At 54.7% G+C, this 15,670-nt stretch overlaps 1 protein-coding gene and 1 non-coding gene across 5 annotated transcripts in view; one reads left to right on the top strand and one right to left on the bottom strand.

The window, feature by feature from the left end:
• AGPAT3 (1-acylglycerol-3-phosphate O-acyltransferase 3) overlaps positions 1-15,670 on the bottom strand; it is a 119,371-nt gene that overhangs the window by 57,168 nt on the left and 46,533 nt on the right. The window contains exon 1 of one of the 4 annotated variants that reach the window (XM_073010963.1): positions 4,656-4,666. The exons of the other annotated variants lie outside the window; for them this stretch is intronic. The gene's annotated coding sequence lies outside the window, so the exon portion shown is untranslated. Of the gene's footprint in view, positions 1-4,655; positions 4,667-15,670 lie in introns of those variants that run through there. 4 annotated transcript variants of the gene reach the window in all.
• On the top strand, positions 13,572-13,674 carry LOC119619546 (U6 spliceosomal RNA). The gene has a single exon (XR_005236010.1). It is a non-coding gene; the product is annotated as a U6 spliceosomal RNA (small nuclear RNA).

Here is a 15,670-nt window from a genome sequence, read left to right as displayed (position 1 = left end):
AGAGCCAAAGACCCCCGGGGTGCACTGAGAACAATGCTGGGCATGGAAAATGCCAAGCAGCAGCCAGGAGTGTGATGACATCATCGATACTCCCAAACCTTTCCCCATGGAAAAAACAGACGGCACAGCTTTAAAAAAATACATGACGAAAGCAAACACAGATCACTGGGATTACGGCAGACTAAATAGCTTCTGCATGACAAAGGGAGCGACAGGGTAAAGAGATGACCCTCCAGTGAGAGAAGACCCTGCAGACCACATGCCCGATGAAGATCCAGCATCCACGGGATAAAGGGGCTCAGACTCACTAGCAAGAAAGTAAACGACAACAGACCCGAACGGCTGTGCCTTGGAAGGAGCCATGCCATGGCCAGCAGGTTAACGAAGAGCTGTTGGGCATCACTAACCATCAGGGAGAAGCAAATCGAAGCCACAGGGAAGTGTTGTCTCATGCCGTTCAAATGGCTATTATCAAAAAGATGAATGTAACAGGTGCTGATGAGAACACAGAGAAAGGGGACCTGGAACACTGTGGGGAAGAGAGAGGGTCCATCAGTGGGCCACTACACAAACCGTCTGGAGGAGCCTCCAAAAGTCAAAAATGGAACTACCGGCCAGGTGTGGTGGCTCACGTCTGTAATCCCAGCACTTTGGGAGGCCGAGGCGGGTGGATCACTTGAGGTCAGGAGTTCGAGACCAGCCTGGCCAACATGGTGAAACCCCATATCTACTAAAAATACAAAATTAGCCAGACATGGTGGCGGGCAAATGTAATCCCAGCCACTTGGGAGGCTGAAGCAAGAGAATCACTTGAACCCAAGAGGCGGAGGTTGCAGTGAGCCAAGATTGTGCCATTGCACTCCAGCCTGGGCGACAGACCGAGACTCTGTCTCAGAAAACAAAAGGAACTACCATAAGGTCCAGCAATTCCCCTTCTGGGTATGTATCTAAAGGAACTGAATCCAGTGTGTCGAGGAGACACCTGCACGCCCTCGTTCACTGCAGCACCACCCTCAACAGCCGCACAATGGAGGCAGCCCAGGTGCCCACCAACAGACGAATGGATAGCGAGCGTGTGGTGGTAGCAGTGTTAGTATTCAGCCATAATGAAGAAGAAAGTCCTGTCACTGGCAACATCACACACAAACCTGGTAGACTTGACACTAAGTGGGTAATCAGCCACTCACAGAACGACAAATCCTGCATGACCTCACTCACACGAGGAATCGGAAACAGAGATCTCGCTGGAACTGAGAGGAGCACGGTGGTTACCAGGGGCTGGGGGCTTGTGCAAGGATGGGCAAGAGAGGTGCTGATCAAAGGGAAGAGTTTCAGTTAGACCGGAGGGACATGTTCATGATCAGCCGTGCTGTGTGGCGACCAGTTAACAATAACGTATCGCATTTCAAAATTGGGAAAAGAATAGATTTTTAACATCCACACCACAAAAAACAATGTTGGTGAGCTGATCGACATGTTAATTAGCTTAATTAATCTTTCTACGATGTACACATAGATCACACGGTACTCCAAAAATATACGCAATTATATTTTGTCAATTATAGATAGATGACAGGTAGGTAGGTAGACGGACAGACAGACACACAGACACACACACACACACACACACACACACGAGATCCTCTTCAGGTAAAAAGCAGAACCTGTATGGAACACTGAGATAGCTGGAGCTTTTCACCATGCTCTTTACAGAAAACCTAGAATGTTTAGAATTATGGTTTTATTTATTTTGAAATAATGGATTTTGGTATAAGACCTTTGCCAAAATCCCCTTCCAGTGGTGTTTCTGATGAATGGGAGCTGCCCTGTCTGACTCCTGACGACCGTGCCGGTGGCTGGGGACACTCAACGTCAATCAATGCCGAAGCACGTGGCAGTTCTCTGCCTGGGAGTCCCGCTAACGTGGCCGATGTGGTGTCCTACTTCCATGTGGCTCTTCAGTTTTTACCTCCACGTCTCTTCTTTAAGGTTAAGAAGAATAAAGCTCATTTGAACATATTACCCAAGCAAATGTTACAGGAATACAAAATCTCCAGATTATTTCCCTGGACCTGAAAACTGAATGATTTATACAAAACTATTACAAGAGAAGAACCGAGTGTCTGTTGATGCAATTTCCTGGAGGCCTCCTCTGAGCCGCAACATAAAATAGCATGTTTTTAGGATGTCAATGAAATCTTTCTTCAGATAAACCCCATGAAGATTCCTCATTCCCTTTCTCACACAAGTGACTGAACGAAACTCCAGGTGTGATTAACCTCCCCTCACCCCAGCAGTGGGAGGTCACTAGCACCAGACGCGGGGAACATGGGAGGACCAGCACGCAGGTGTCACTGACACCATTTCTAAAAGGTCTCTGTTTCCCTCGCTGACACTCCGCCTCATCCAGCGTCTGCCCCGACCCCGGGTCTGGACAAGAAAACCGACCTGCAGAGCAGCTGGGCCGTCCAGTCACGGGGCCGTCGAGAGAAGGCAACGGCAAATCCACCCAGGGCCCCACGCTGAGTCCCTGACGAGCCTCAGACGTGCGTTCACCCCAACTCTAGAGCCCCCACAGCCCCTGCCCCAGGATCTCACGTAGGGGGGGCCATAAAAACAACCTGTAATGCGGAACAGGAACATGCAGGAAGGAGGTGGTGACCACCCGAGGGAACAGGGCAGCAGGCCCCTTGCATTTGTCACCAGCAGCTTGAGGACCGCACGCCAGCCTGCCGTGGGCCACCGCGGCCACCATGAGGAGACGCCTCCTGCCGCCCCAGGGTGGGGATGCTGGACCCTGGAGCGGCCCCCTGGGAATGTACCAGCAAACCCTGCTTCCCTCTGCCCCCTCAGCCCAGGTGTGCACCCCCACCTCATCCCCACCTTCCCCTCATCCCAGCAGAAACACCCACCCACCCTCACCCCCCCAGACCTGCCCACTGTGGACACCCACAATCGGGGGCTGCAGCCTCTGAGTTCACTGGGCAGAGCTTGGTGCCCCCAAGGTCTGAGAGAGGCCCAGAGAACAGGGACAGTAAGAAAGATGATGTTGCTAAGACACCACGGCGAGGTCCCATGGGCCACGCTGAGGTCGCACGGGCAACCCTGAGGTCACACTCAGTGGCAGGTGCTTTACACAAATGATCCCTCAGCACTCAGTACAGCTCTGTCCCACTAGCTCCACTGCCTCTGAAAATAATCCTGCCCACGACCACAAAGTCACTGGCAGGCCCAGGACGGGGAACCAGGCTGCACTGGTGTTGGTACCTGAGCCTCCCACCCCACTGCACGGTGGCTCTGCCCCAAGACCTCCCATGACTGCGTCCCCAGGGGCAGGGTACCCTGGAAGGGGAACCTGACTTCTCTCTGCCTCAGACTCTCCGGGGAGTGACGGTTGACAACTATTCCCCACTTTCTTCAAAGACACTGTGATTTGTGACTTCCTGAACCTGAAAACATGGCTGGACAACGCACACAGAACCACCAGGACAAGGCACCCTGGGTTCCAGGAGGACAGACACTCAAGTCCTCTCTCTCCGGCACGCCTGGGCTGTCGCCTGGGCTGTCAGTGCTCCAGAGAACGCGTCTGTCACCGGCAGCCCAGACAGCGTCCACTGCATTTATGAGGTTAATGAGACGCTGGGAGCCCACTGGGAGCGCCATCTCACCAACCCGTTTATCTGGATTTAGCTCACGCTCAGCCAGGCGGGAGCCGTCTCCAGGCCAGTGACAGGGGCAGGACCTCAACACGGAGGGTCAAGGCCCAGCATTCACGAGCCCCACAGCCCCTGCTGCCCACCCTGCCCACCTTCCCACCTGAGGAATGCGGGCCGCGCCTTCTCCCTCCATCCCAGGGGGGAGCAGCGTCCACAGGCTAAGCCCCTGCGGGTGTCCCCTGTCCCGCCACGCACACTGGCTCTGGCAGGCCACGTCCAGTTCCGCAGGGACCAGGCCTTGCCCAGGACAGTGGCGCCCGGGGGAGGCGGCTTTGCCGTGGCCAGCAGGCAGCGCCGTCTTGTTCTGTGTGCCAACCCCACTTGCCCTTCACATCTTTCAATAAACAAATAAGGACACAAATAAAAATAGAAGTCCCACCGTGGGAAGGCTCCTGGCTTTGACTCGCTCTGGGGTCAGCGCGGGCTGTGGTGGCAGAGGCTCCAGGAGTGTGTGGTGATGGCAGGGAGTGGCTGACAGGGTGTCCTTCCAATCCACACAGGGACAGGGCGCGGGTTACTATGCAAACCAAACAAAGCACGCACAGCCCGCATGTGACCCGGAGCCAGGCCCGTCTCCTGTGCTCTGGAGCCCGTCAGAACCGTCTCATGCTGCCACTGCCGCACGGTTGTACACGCCCTGCTTCTGCGAAAGGTGGGCACACAAAGCCCCCCGCCCGCACAAGGCACCCGCTACAGGAGCAGCAGCCTCCTTCTGAGGGTCACGGGGGACTGGCCATCGGGGCCCTGCCACTCAGGCACCTCACACTGAAATAACGAGAACGCATGTACTTTTCAAAATGTGGTATGTCTGGCCAGGGTGACATGCTCTGCTTCCTGAATTGTGTGGCCTCCTAAAGACAGACACAGTCACGTGCAGACAAGGTGGGGGTGGTGGGTACACACAGCTGAGGAACCTGCCGGAGCCACCTAGGGCGGGACCAAGGCACAAGCTCCGTAGGGCAAAAAAGAGGATTGGCGTGGGGATACATTTCAGCTCACTGTGAAACAAAATTAGACAGCGCCGTATCTGTAGTATCCGTAGGTGGCCAAACACATGCAAACATACCCTCCTCAGTAAATCTGATGACGTTTCCAGTAACGAGTGCCCCAGCTTGAAATGCATCCCAGAAGGAAAACTCCTACATGGAAAGTGATTTCTAAACAAGATGTAGTTTCAGACATGAAATCTGTTGGAACAATTATCACGATTCTTAAAATGCACATGTATCAGCTTGCTCTGAGTAAAAACACTTAAAACCTAAGTCAAACCTTAAGACAGAGCAGTGAACTGCATGGATCACTGCAGCCTACGGTCGGGAGAAGCAGAGGTCTCTGTCCCCAGGCGGGAGGCACTGACCCCTCCAGAGTGCTGCCCACGCTGGTTTGCAGAATCTCTTGATGAACCTTACCCTATTTCACTCCCTCCCTCGGGGTGAGGGGAGTGGGGAAACAGAACTCGGCTGCTCCCCTGAAATGACGGGGCTTGCCACCTTGCCTATGTGTATATTCCTTAACGCTGTGTCAGCGTTTCTCAGCAGGCATTTTCAAAACAGTGACCGTGTCAAACTCAGGGCAGGGGTACGCCTGGAGGCCCCGGAGAAGAGGGCCCCTGTGGCTGGAGTTGAAAGCATCATGCCCTTGGCCTGCCTGAAATCGTTCCTTCTTATTGTGCAGAGGAGCCTTCCGCATCCGGCAAGGATCACAGCTTCTGGTGGGCAGAGTGGTTATTCCATTTCTGCTGCGTCCAGGAGCCGCGTCCAGCTGGTTCAGCTTCCCAGGGCACCGGGCAGCAGGCGCCACATCAGCCCTGCCAGGACACAACAGGCCCAGCTCCTTGTAGAGGGAGCGTGCGTTCTCCCCAAACACCAACAGGAAGAGTTCCAGAATTTGGGGCAAGGCGTTCTAACTTGAGCTGGGATGCCTGCTCCCAGGGACGTCGGTCGCCCTCACCAGGCCCCTCTGCAGGCCAGGCCCAACCTGGCAGCTCTGTGGCCCTGCACATTCGCTCCTCACGGCAGCCTTTACACCTTACAGATGAGGAGACCGAGGCACAGAGAGATTCAGCAACTTGCCCAAAGCCACACAGCAAATCCGTAGCAGAATCAGGACTCAAACCCAGGCCAACTCACCATGAAGTCACTGCTCCCATAGATAGGAGCCAAGGATCACAACCCAACCAAAGTGCTTATCTCACATTTTCACTGGAAAGGAGGTTTCCCATCAGCTGAGAGCACTCGAGCCTCTAGCTGGAAAGAAGCCTGCAGCGATTTAAGACAGGAAGAGCAGAGAGGCGCTGGGCACGTGAGGTGGAGCTTCCTTTCACTAACTTCTAAAATCGGATCACAATGGATTGGGAAGAAACAAAAACTCAGTCCTCCAATCCACCTGGAGCACCAGCCCCGACAGCCTCACGGCCGGGGAAGACAGACCCACCTAGTCCTTCAGCTGCAATAAAACATTTCAAGCAAAGAAACACTCCAACTTTTGAACTCTGTGGGTTTTTTTTTAAAAGATTTTGTAAATTTAGAAATATATATATACCTACTATGTATATACCACAAAAATTAAAAATACAAGATTTTGTAAATTAAAGGTATTTTATAAAAGAGAGTAATACACCTTGCTGTAAAAATTTTAAACGAAGACGAGGTACACGGTCAGAAGGGAACGCTCAGCCCTCACCCCGTCTCCATCCCCAGGACTGACCACTGTTAAAATCTGGTATTGGCTGGTGGCTCATGCCTGTAATCCCAGCACTTTGGGAGGCTAAGGCAGGCAGATCAGGAGTTTGAGACTAGCCTGGGCAACATGGCAAAACCTGTGTTTTTTTTTTTTTTTTTTTTTTGAGACACAGTCTCCCTCTGTCACCTAGACTGGAGTGCAATGGTGCGATCTCAGCTCACAGTAACCTCCACCTCCTGGGTTGAAGCGATTCTCCTGCCTCAGCCTCCCACGTAGCTGGGATCACAGGTATGCGCCACCACGCCCAGCTAATTTTTTTGTATTTTTAGTAGAGACAGGGTTTTGCCAGGTTGGCCAGTCTGGTCTTCTTGAACTCCTGACCTCGTGATCCACCCACCTCGGCCTCCCAAAGTGCTGGGATTAATGGCACGAGCCACTGTGCCTGGCCCTCATTTTTATTTAAAAAAATAAATTAAAAAAGCCTGCGTAGCTCACAGAAGCTACCCCAGCAGCACGACACAGAGCTCTTTTCTTAAATGCTGCAGCATCAAAACCTAGGACTGCGCGGCGGGGGCCGGGGGTTCCTCTCGTGCACACGTGGCCCCTGAAGCTGCCTGTTCTCTGGGAGAACGAAACACCCGAGCCAACCCTGGGCCACCCCAGGGGATCCCAGATAAAATCACCCCCAGTCCTGCCACACAGACGCACACACACCCTCCCTGCAGGACCGCCCCTGCTGTCCTACACGTTACCTGACGTGGTCCCCAGAGAAACAGCTTGTGCAGCCAAGGACGGGATAGTGAAGGCTCAGTACCCGCCTCGCCACCAGTGCGTTACTCAAGAATGCTCCAGACTTCACCGCTGCCGGAGGACAGGGCTGTGGGCCTGGAGTCCATGTCCCAAGCAGGCATCTGTGTCTCAGGCAAAAGGCTACAGATGACCTCTACCGTGGTGCTGGCCGCAGCCACCGTGCCACTGAATGTTCCAGTGGCCACAGTAAAACACAGAGAAAGGTGGAATTAACTTTAATGATGTGTTTTATCTAACCCAACATATCCAAAACATCACGGACTTCTCCATTGGACACTGAAATCTAGTACATATTTCCAGCTCTCAGGGCCTCACACATGGGCCTTGCCACTTCTCCCAGGCAGGCAGCTACATGGAGCCGGTGGCCACCACACCAGAGAGACCAGCTCTGGGTTTGTTACTCCCAGGACATTTGCAGCGGACAAGGCTTGGCCTGCCCTGACGGAGGAGGCGGAGTGGACTTGGGTCCTGCTGTGGCATGCCCTGACAGAGCTCTGTGTGGGAACGTGGGCGCTGGAGACAGGCGCAGGTCAGATGCACGAACGTCAGAGGTGCTCGAGTCGACCCAGGGTTACGGGGTGCAGGGGCAAAAAGCCACAGGGCTACCAGGGGTCAATGCCCCCTGAGGGGACAGAGCGGAGCTGGAGGCGCTGGGGCTGGGGCTGAGGAAGAGTCCAGCCCAGAGGGCACGGACTTGGAGACAATATGGGCTCTAAGACCAGGACCCCAAGCTCCCGTTCTCCCTCCCCCTGTTGTCTACCCACAATGACTCGGGTGCCTCAAAGTCAACCGGAGAAGACAGAGTTCTGCTCAGGGGCAGCCCTGCTGGCCTTACCTTGTTGGACCCAGGGGGCAGGTCGCTGGCTGGAGTGTGTGAACGGTACGAGGTGGCAGAAGTATGGGGCCCTGGTTTTTATCTGCCTGCCCAGGCTGGGAGGGGCAGGGCAGGGTGGGGAGGAAGGAATCTTGCTGGATCCTCTGTTGCCCGAGGAGGGGGGGGACTCTGCCCTGCTCCCCGCATGACCCAGAGTCTCTGCAAGCCAGGACGGCGGAAGCAGCCAGCGGCGTGGCTGGGAGCAACCACAGGAGGGCCCAGGACTGTGCCTACAGCTGCCCACAGCAGCTGGACCAGTGCCAGCAAGGGGAGAGAGTCCTGCTAGGGTGAGCACCGTGGCCGTCTTCCCATTCTCATCATCACAGACAGACTGACCACGAGGACATGATCAGGCCCCACACCTACAAAAGAGGCCAAGTCAGAAGTCGCACGACCACTTGTCGGCTCCCTGGCTGAAGTGTGGTAAGGAAAGACTCACAAAGAAACAAGAAAATGCCTCTTCTTACGCAGCTCAGGTAAAGGGTCAAAGACACACAGGACTTGAAATCCTGACCACTCTGCCAAGTCCCAGGAGGCTCTGGCTGCCATCCCAAAACGCACCCTCCCACACGCCTCTCCAACATGTCAGCCCTGGTCTCAGCCCACAGGGTGACAGCCCAGGCCCCCTGCAGTGGGGTGGGGCTCAGGGAGAGTCTTCAAAAGGAAAAGCCCAGGTATGCCCTTCTCGACTTTCCTGCCTGGAATGCAGATGACACAGCTGGGGCAAGGCAGCCATCTTGAGACCGGTGAGCCGCAGCTAGGACAGAAGCCGGGGCCTGAGCACGCAGTCGGAGGCGGCCAGGGTCTCTGGGACATGGCGGGGCGGCGGCCCCCACCCTGACCGCCTGACTGTTAACAGGAGGAAGACAGAACTGCTATTCGTGAAAGTGCTTGCAAAGGCAGAACCTGCTCCTCACGGGTGTGGGCCTAGGGAGCTGTGTGAGAAGCAGCAGGTATTTGTTGGTCTTAGTCCCTGGTTCCTGACACAAAGCTTATAAATTCCTTGTTACTTCCTGAGTGGGAAGGGTGACAGGAGCATCTTTTGTTCTATTTGGTTCTTGTACAAAGTTCTTAAAACCTTACATTTCCTACAGGATGGGAGTGTCTACTGTTACTCCTAACAAGCCCTTCCAATCCCACCTGAGAGACAGGTGACTTGCAGGGCCCTCGACAGCACTCCCTGTGTCCCTGCCGTCCTCCAGGAAGGGCAGGGCCTGGAGACCAGGCTCCCTCAAAACTCTTGTACAATGGGCTTCAGGGTTGGTGAACTCACCCACATGCTGGGAGGCCCGTGGACCCCAGCTCCCCAGGGACAGAAGCCCTGGCACCCAGGATCCCCCAGGCCTCACTTGGCACCCGTTTCCCCTTGGCTGTCCATCAGATCCTTCGTAACACCCTCTACAAGAAACCAGCAGACACAGCCAGTGTTTCCCTGAGCTCTGCGAGCCATCCTGGCAAGTGATCAAACTCAAGGGCATCATGGGAACCCCAGCCTCCAGCCACAGGTCATGGGTCACAACCTGGGATTGGCATCTGACAGTGGGGCAGTCTCGTGGGACTGAGCCCTGGCCCTGGGGGATCTGACGCATCGGAACTCAGTGGAACTGGGGGTGCCCAGCTGGGTGCCCGGAAGAACTGCTTGGCGGGGGGAAACACCCACGCATCTCACTGCGGAAGTGTTCTGTGTTGAGCACGAGAGTGGAGTAGGGAGAAAATCTTCTTGTCCTTTTCACAGGGGACAAACTAACGAGTATTAAACTATGGATCCTGACATCCACGCAGGCTGCTTCCCAAGGTGTTACCCCGTCCCCGAGTGCATGGATCTGGAGGTACATGGAGTGCCCCCCCGAGAGCGGCTCCCCCTACCCCTACTTCATGCCAGCGTACCCTCCTGCAGCACAAGGAGCCCTGCACTGGTGGTGTGCTGGTGGACACAGGTCCCCGAGGCTGTGAGCCTCAAGGTGCGCCTGGCCTGGATTCCACCCCCTCTGGGAATGAACCCAGTGCTGTCTGCGTTTGTTCTCCTTGTGCCAGCACAGACACCTGCAGCTGGTTTTCTTTGGGAAGCACACCCTTCACAAAGCCTAAAACCCCTGTGTGAGTGTGGGGAGAAAGAAACAGGGACCCCTGACACAGAACAGACGCTCACACTCCAGAGCCTGCCCCGCTGGGGACAGGTGCCCCATGCCCAGACCCCAGGCCGGCTCTGCCACCACCACTGGGCAGCCAGTCACATCACACAGGGAACAAATGCAGCCATTTCTCACGGCAGCCCTGACGCTGACAGAGTGCCCTGCCTGGCACATGGCTCCAGAGCTGCAGCCCCTGAGCTGGGAGACCCCATTGAAGCCCAGGGCACACTGTTGTTCCCCACAGAGCAGGTGGCTCCAGCCCAGCCTTCAGCCTTTGGTCACGGGTCACAGCCTGTGCCGGGGGGGAACCTATGCCTAGTGTCTCTGTGCCCCCTGCCATGCAGGTCTCTCTTCAGGAACACTCTCCTCTACGCACTGCCTGCCTTGAGGGTGGGGTTAAGGAGGATCCCAGGCCAGCAGCCTCCTTCGAGGAACGAAGCAGGTCCCCGCCTGGCTCGGCCCAGGGTCTTGGGTGCCTCACTCCTTCGCACGCTTCCCCTCGTGCTTCCTGTTTACTGATGTGTTCACCATCCTCGCCTCGCCACCCCCACAAGAACAGGGGCCTCCTCCGTCACATCCACTCATTGTCCCCAGGCTGAGAAGGGCCCTGATAAATGTATCACACACGTGCTCTGTGCGACTTCCCCACGAGCCTGGGCCTCCACACGCACCAAGGCCCTCCCGTGACTCATCCCCATCCCCAAGTGCAGGATGGGGGTCCAGCCTGGGACAGGCCCTGGATGGTGTGTGCAGCTCATTAAACCCCTTTCTGTGACTCCACCATGGCAGAGGCTAGCGCTGCCCGCCCTACACCACTGGGCCTGGCTGCGGGAGCAGAGCAGAGGAGGAGCCCCTTCCCGGAGGAGCCCTGAGGAGTCTCCAGCACCCAGCTCCAGAGACTCACACCACAGAGGAGGGCAGCACCAAGTCCAGGCCCAGAGACCCAGCGGGCCACAGGAGGCCACGGAAACCCCGGCCCAGAGACCCAGTGGGCCGCAGGAGGCCACGGAAATCCTGGCCCAGAGACCCAGCGGGCCACAAGCGGCCATGGAAACCCTGGCCCAAGCACGTCTGTACTCAAGAGAATTTTCTTTCTCGAAGCACAAAGTGGCAGAGTTCCTTGCAAGCAACCTGACTTTTGAAAAAAGACAAGACACTACTATTTTGGCGTTTTCTTGCATGGACAACAGTGAGTGGCTGTCCCAGAGCAGAAGCAGCCCCACTCCTCCCACGGGTACCTCCTGTCCACACATCTGACTGGCACCAGCCTCAAACCCTCCTCCTTATACCAGCCTCATCTCTTCCCACCTCGGTGATGCAATCAAGGATTTCAACTTCCAAAAAAGGAAACCTTTTCCATTATAAAAAAAATCTCCCCCAAATAAGGAAGCCTGCATTCTCACAACGATCTATCGAGTATCTGCTGAACCTTCACAAAGGTTTAGCATCAAGAGACAGAGAAATCAGGAAAAGAATGTCCCAACACTCACACTGACGGTGACCCCCGGGGAGCTGTGAAACGTCCTCTCCACACTCACCCCACGCCTTGGTGGGGGAGACAGGCCCGCCCTCCCCAGACACCCAGCTTGGGGTGGGAGGCTGTCAGGAGGTTAGAATCTTGTTAACAAAGTAATTAATGCTTTATCCCCAGAAAAAAAAAAAGAGAGCTCAGAGAATCAGCAACGTGGAGCTCATTACTGATTAACAAAAGAACAACCATGAACCCCCGCGTTTTATCGCGGACCGAGGGAAGTGACTGGGAAGTGCCCGTCAAAGGCACCGCACAACTAACAAGCACTCCAGAGTGCCCATTACCCGGTGCAGCCGAGTCTCACCTGCGGGCAACAAACTCTTCTTCCTTCTGTCCCCACATCCAACACTCAACACAGAACGCTCTGCTCTCCTCAACAGGTGGGGATTTCAGCATCAGAAAATCCCACGGTGCCGGGGCTCGCCCTCGCGACTGCCCCACTTGTGACCTGTGCTCCTGACCACCCGGCCGGAAGCTGGGGTTCCCACGGTGCCCTCCTTGAGTCTGACCATCTGCTAGGATGGCTCACAGAACTCTGGGAAACTGTCTGCTGGTTTATTATAAAGGGTGTGACGAAGGATCCGGATGGACAGCCGGGCGGAGAGGGGCACAGGGCGAGGCCTGGGGTGTCCAGGGCACGGGGCGTCCAGTGCTTCTGACCGACCAGCTACAGGGTGGGTTTCCAATGACCCCTCCTCGGGTTCAATTAATTTGCCAGAGCAGCTCACAGAACTCAGGGAGACACATTTACTGGTTTATTATAAAGGATGTTACAAAGAATACACACAGATGAAGAGACGCACAGGGCGAGGGATGGGGCAGGGAGCTCAGAGCTGCTGTGCCCTCCCCAGGACTCCACCCTCTGGGAACCTCCCCGTGCTCAGCAGCCTGCAAGCCCCCCACACCCTGTCCTTTAGGGAGTCTGCAGAGGCCTCATTACACAGGCACGATCGAGCAGATCACCGGCCACTGGTGATCCTCTCCACCTCTGCGGGCTCCCTCCCCTCCCCAGAGGTCCACAGGTGGAGTTCCAAACTCTAATCATGTAGTCGGTTGCCCTGGCAACCTGTCCCCCAAGAGGCGGTCCTGGAGCCTCAGCCGCAGTCACCTTAGTAGCAAACAAAAAGACACTCAGCAGTAAAGGCTGTAGGAGCTTCGTGCCCGGAGCCAGGGCCAGAGACCAAATGTATGTTTCTGATTACGTCACACTATCACACTCACCAAGCATCACATGCCCAGCACGCTCTCTCCTCTCAGCCCTGAGTCACACACACATTCAACACTCACACGCTCTCACACTGACACATTCACGCTTTACACACACCCTCACACACTCACAATCTCTCACACACACACACTCTCGCACCCTCACACTGACACATTCACGCTTTACACAAACACACACTCACACACACTCCCACATTCTCACACTGACACATTCATGCTTTACACACACCCTCACACACGCACTCACACACAATCTCTCTCACACACACAATCTCACACACACACACTCAGGGCTGGAGACAAGATAAATGCCCCAGCATGCAGTGGGGGAAGAAATGGACTAAAAAGACGCAGCCTCGCGCTCTGGGAGGGATGCAGATGTGGTCACACCTCCGCCTGCAGTGCACTCCTGTCCCTTCTCCAAGTTTCAGGTGACAACCGGGATCCTGTCTGGAGACCCCCCGGGGACTCCGAGCGCGGAGATGCAGACGCCCGCATGGCACCCACGCACCAGGAAAGCCGGTCTGAAAACACCACGAACCAAAGTCCCGGCTCCAAGATCTTTACGCTATTTGGGAAGAAAACAGAGACGCCCATGCTTGCGTCAGCCGCACATGTACTAAAACCGGAGCGAGGCAGAGGAGATGAGTGTGGCCCCTGCAGAAGGATGACAAGCAAATCCATGAAGCGTTTCATATTTTTTGTTGGCATGGATGTGGGGAACAGGGAACACCTCTACAACTGTAAATTAGTACAACCACTACGGAAACAGTGTGGAGGTTCCTTAAAGAACTAAAAGTAGATCCACCATTCGATCCAGCAATCCCACTCCTGGGTATCTACCCAGAGGAAAAGAAGCCATGAGAGGAAGAAGACACACGCATGTTTGTAGCAAGACGATTTGCAATTGCAAGGACACAGAACCAACCTGAGTGGCCATGGACTGAAGAGTGAATAAAGAACACGTGGTCCATACACACCACAGAATACTACTCAGCCATCAAAAGGGACAAAATAATGTCTTGCAGCAACTTGGATGGAGCTGGAGGCCATTATTCTAAGTGAAGTAACTCAGGAACGGAAAACCAAAAACTCTGTTCTCACTTATAAGTGGGAGCTAAAACATAACGGGCAGGGAAATTGGGAAGGGGGTGAGGGATAAAGACTCTATATTGGGTCTAGTGTACACTGCTCAGGTGACAGGTGCACTAAAATCTCAGAATTCACCACTAAAGAGCTCGTACGCATAACCAAAATTCACCTGTACCCCATACACTATTGAAATTTTTTTAAAAAGAAAATAGAGACACCGGTGAACTTTTGTGACGTCAAGCATGCACCCTAACATTTAAGGACAATGCTCCAAGAATGTAAATGATTGACAGACGTGTGACTTCTGCAACAGGAGGAAAGGGAAATAAAAAAAAAACTTCACCCAGTCCCACAGCAGGCAGGAAAATGAAGGAAAAGAATGTTAAATAATAATGATGGTGATGGTAAAGTAGAAAGTTAACTCAAGACAAAAAGAGGAAAAAAAAAAAAAAACCAAGAAAGTTAAACACATAAAGAATCACAAGTATAAACGGCATTTAAAAATTTAGCTGTCAGCTGGGTGGGATGGCTCACATCTGTAATCCCAGCACTTTGGGAGGCTGAGGTGTGCAGATGGCTTGAGGTCAGGAGTTCAAGACCAGCCTGGCTAACAGGGTGAAACCCCGTCTCTACTAAAAATACAAAAATTAGCTGGGCATGGTGGCACACACGTGTAATTCCAGCTACTCAGGAGCCTGAGGCAGGAGAATCACTGGAACCTGGGAGACAGACGTTGCAGTGAGCCAAGATCGTACCACTGCACTCCAGCCTGGGTGACAACCCCGACAACACCCACAACACCCACAACCCCTACAACACCTACAACCCCTACAAACCCTACAACCCCCACAACCCCTACAACCCCACACCCACAACCCCCACAACCCCTACAACACCCACAACCCCAACACCCACAACCCCTACAACACCCACAACCCCAACACCCACAACATCCACAACACCCACAATCCCCACAACACCCACCACCCACAACCCCCACAACCCCTACAACTCCAACACCCACAACCCCTACAACACCCACAACCCCAACACCCACAACACCCACAACACCTACAACACCCACAACACCCACAACACCCACAACCCCAACACCCACAACCCTACAACACCCACAACCCCAACACCCACAACACCTACAACACCCACAACACCCACAACCCCCACAACCCCCACAACCCCTACAACCCCTACAACACCCACAACACCCACAACCCCCACAACACCAACTCCCACAACACCCACAACCCCAACACCACAACCCCAACTCCCACAACCCCCACAACCCCCACAACCCCAACACCCACAACACCCACAACACCTACAACACCCACAACACCTACAACACCCACAACACCCACAACCCCTACAACACCCACAACACCCACAACCCCAACTCCCACAACACCCACAACCCCAACACCACAACCCCAACTCCCACAACCCCAACTCCCACAACCCCCACAACCCCAACACCACAACCCCAACTCCCACAACACCACAACCCCCACAACCCCCACAATCCCTACAACCCCCACAACCCCCACAACCCCAACTCCCACAACACCCACAACCCCAACACCACAAC

This window comes from Chlorocebus sabaeus, chromosome 2, assembly GCF_047675955.1.
Source record: "Chlorocebus sabaeus isolate Y175 chromosome 2, mChlSab1.0.hap1, whole genome shotgun sequence".
In the NCBI taxonomy this organism is placed as follows: Eukaryota; Metazoa; Chordata; class Mammalia; order Primates; family Cercopithecidae; genus Chlorocebus; species Chlorocebus sabaeus.
Note: the sequence above shows the minus strand (reverse complement) of the source record. Positions and strands in the feature narration are given on the sequence as shown.